Source organism: Enhydra lutris, unplaced genomic scaffold (assembly GCF_002288905.1).
Source record: "Enhydra lutris kenyoni isolate GAN:26980312 unplaced genomic scaffold, ASM228890v2 scaffoldscaffold124, whole genome shotgun sequence".
Lineage (NCBI taxonomy): Eukaryota > Metazoa > Chordata > Mammalia > Carnivora > Mustelidae > Enhydra > Enhydra lutris.
Window position 1 is genome coordinate 104,486 of NW_019154208.1, and position 2,711 is coordinate 107,196.

At 47.8% G+C, this 2,711-nt stretch overlaps 1 pseudogene; it reads right to left on the minus strand.

The window, feature by feature from the left end:
* Positions 1-1,219: 1,219 nt before the first annotated feature.
* Positions 1,220-2,097, minus strand: LOC111139906 (annotated as a pseudogene).
* Positions 2,098-2,711: the final 614 nt, after the last annotated feature.

A 2,711-nucleotide genomic window follows, 5' to 3' on the forward strand; every position in this document is an offset into this window, starting at 1 on the left:
TGCTGTTCATGAGTTTAATTCTGAGATTCATCATGAGCCAGACAATGTTGTTATTATGTTTGGCTTCACACAGTGATCATTCAGAGACATTTCTATGTTTGTCCAGGTAGTTCCCAAAGCTGATGTTCTTCGTCCCTTTGTGTGGAGTCACATTGCTATCTGAGAGACTGTTCCTCTGTGCAAGGGGTGTCTCACTCGCTGCTGTAGTGAGCGTCTGTGGGTGATCAATTATGTGATGTTGTGCAGGCTGAAGATATATCTTGCTTCATTTTTGAGAGATATTTTCACAGGATAATGAATTGCAGGTGAACAGATTTTTTTTTTTCCTACGGATATATATTTTTATAAAGATTTTATTCATTTGAGAGGGAGAGAGAGAGAGAACACAAGTTGGGGTTTGGGCAGAGGGAGAAGTAGAAACAGACTCCCCACTGAGCAGACAGCAGGAGAAATGGCTTGATCCTGGGACTCTAGGATCATGACCTGAGCCCAAGGCAGAAGCTTAACTGATAAAGTCACCCAGGTCCCCCTACAGATACATAGTTTAAAACCTTTGTTTTATAAAAAACATTTCTCCACTGCCATCTTGCTTGCTTTGCTTGTAGTAAGAATCTGCTCTCACCATGTTTATTCCTCTGCAGACGACCTTCATGTTCTCCCTGGCTGCTTCACAGATGACTCTTCCACAACGATGTTCAGCAATGTGGGTGTGACGTCATGACAGTGTCGGTGCCTCATGGTTCCTGTGCTTGAGCTTTGATGAACTTCTTGAATATGTCAGTTATTGTTTTCACCACATTTGTGACAGTTCTGTCCAATACCTCTTTAAGCATCTTTTCTCTTCCCTCCTGTCTGTCTTTTCTGCTTGGGGGCTCCAGTTACAAGCACAGTAGGCTGCATGAAGTGGAGCCACAGCCAACTGAGGCTCTGTTCATTTCTTACAGTCTTTTGACTTATTCACTTATTTTTTTGCCTTATTTCATTTTGAATGGTTACTACTTTGATGTCATGGAGTTTGTGAATCTCTTATTTTGCAGCATCTAATCTGTTTTTGGTGTCACCCTGTGCATTTTTCCTCTAAGATGATTCAGTTTTCATTTTCAGAAGCGAGACGTGGCCCTGTTCAAAGGTCGTCCATATCTGCATCGAACATGTTCAGTCATGCTCTGCCTCTTCAAACAAATGGAATCTCACTCAATGGCAATTTGTGTGTAATTCATCATACATCCTCTGCAGAGTCCACCTGCAGGGCAGGGAAGATGGAGTAGCCTGTAGACCTCAGACCTGAGGATCTGGGTCAGATCTCATTGCTTTGTGTACAGGCCTCCTGGGGCTGGAGGAGAGAGTGGGGGGGGGTTATGTCTCACTTCCTCGTCTGCCTGTGTCACTGTGATACCCTTATGTGATAGACAGTAATAGTTGGCCTCGTCCTTGGCCTGGGCCCCATTGGTGGTCAGGGTGGCCGAGTTTCCTGAGCTGGAGCCTGAGAACCAGTTTGGGATCCCTGAGGGCCAGTTACTACCACTACAGATAATCATCACGGGTGCCTGGCCCCGCTTCTGTTGGTGCCAGGAAATACATGTACGTCCATGTACGTCCAATGTTATCTCCCCCACAGGTGATGTTGGCCCAGGTTCACTGACACTGAGGGAGGCTGAGTTAGCATGTAGGTTGCCACAGGACCTGCAAGAGAGGGAAAGAGAGGTGGGTTTTCAAATTACGCTCTCATCTTTAGGAAGCCCCCACCTGCATGATCTAGATTGGAGTTTAAGGATACTTTGGGCATACAGGGCACCCCTCCCATCAGTCTCAGCCCCTGGGATCCCTGGGCCTGGATGGTGGATGGAGTCTTTGATCAAACAAGCCCATGACCCTCTTTCCCTGGGCAGGTACAGCCCCTCAGGGCTCACACAGAGCCATCCAGTCCTTCATCCTGCGGCTGGGTCATGAGCATTCTCCCACACAGAGGCAGTGCCCCACTGAGCTCCATGTCAGTGCCAGTCTTGTGACAGTTTTGTGGGTCTGGGTGGGTGTGAGCCAGGTCTCAGCACCTGTGCAGTGAGCCAGGAATCTTAGGAGAAGAGGGGTCCAGGCCATGGGGGAGGTGCCCTGACTTGTACCCTTAGGCACATGCCTCTCTTATCCCCTTGTTGGAAACACCTGAAGGTTATGCAAATTAACCAGGGTCGTTTCTGAGGAACATTGTGGTTGCAGAGAAGGCTCAGCTTCAGGGGACAGAGAGAGGTAGGGGTGGTCCCTGCAGACCTACTTTCAGCCTAGGGGATTCTGCTTCACCCACATGTCCCACAGTTGGTTCTGAAATCCCCTCCCTGATTTTGTCCTATCCTTGTTCCTGGGTGACCATAAGAGGCTTAGGTCAGTGCAGTTTCTACCCAGATTCCTGTATGTGAGCATCAAATGTGCAGAAAATCCTTAACTTGCTAAGCACATGAAGTTTTGCAGAAGCCATTGAGTTGCTCTAGGTGATATCCTCAGGGAGAGCTCCTAGGGTGTGTGATAGATTTTGTGGCTCAGTCTCCCCAGAGTGCACTCAGTTTCTGGGATAGATGCTGTGCTTGAGCGAGGTTTGACAGTGACTGGGTTTGATAAGAAATGGGCTGGGCTGGAGAGGCATGAGGTACTAGACCTGTGCAAGAGACAGGCAAATTCTAGAAGACAAAGATCTGAGTAACACAGAGTCAGAATTTTAT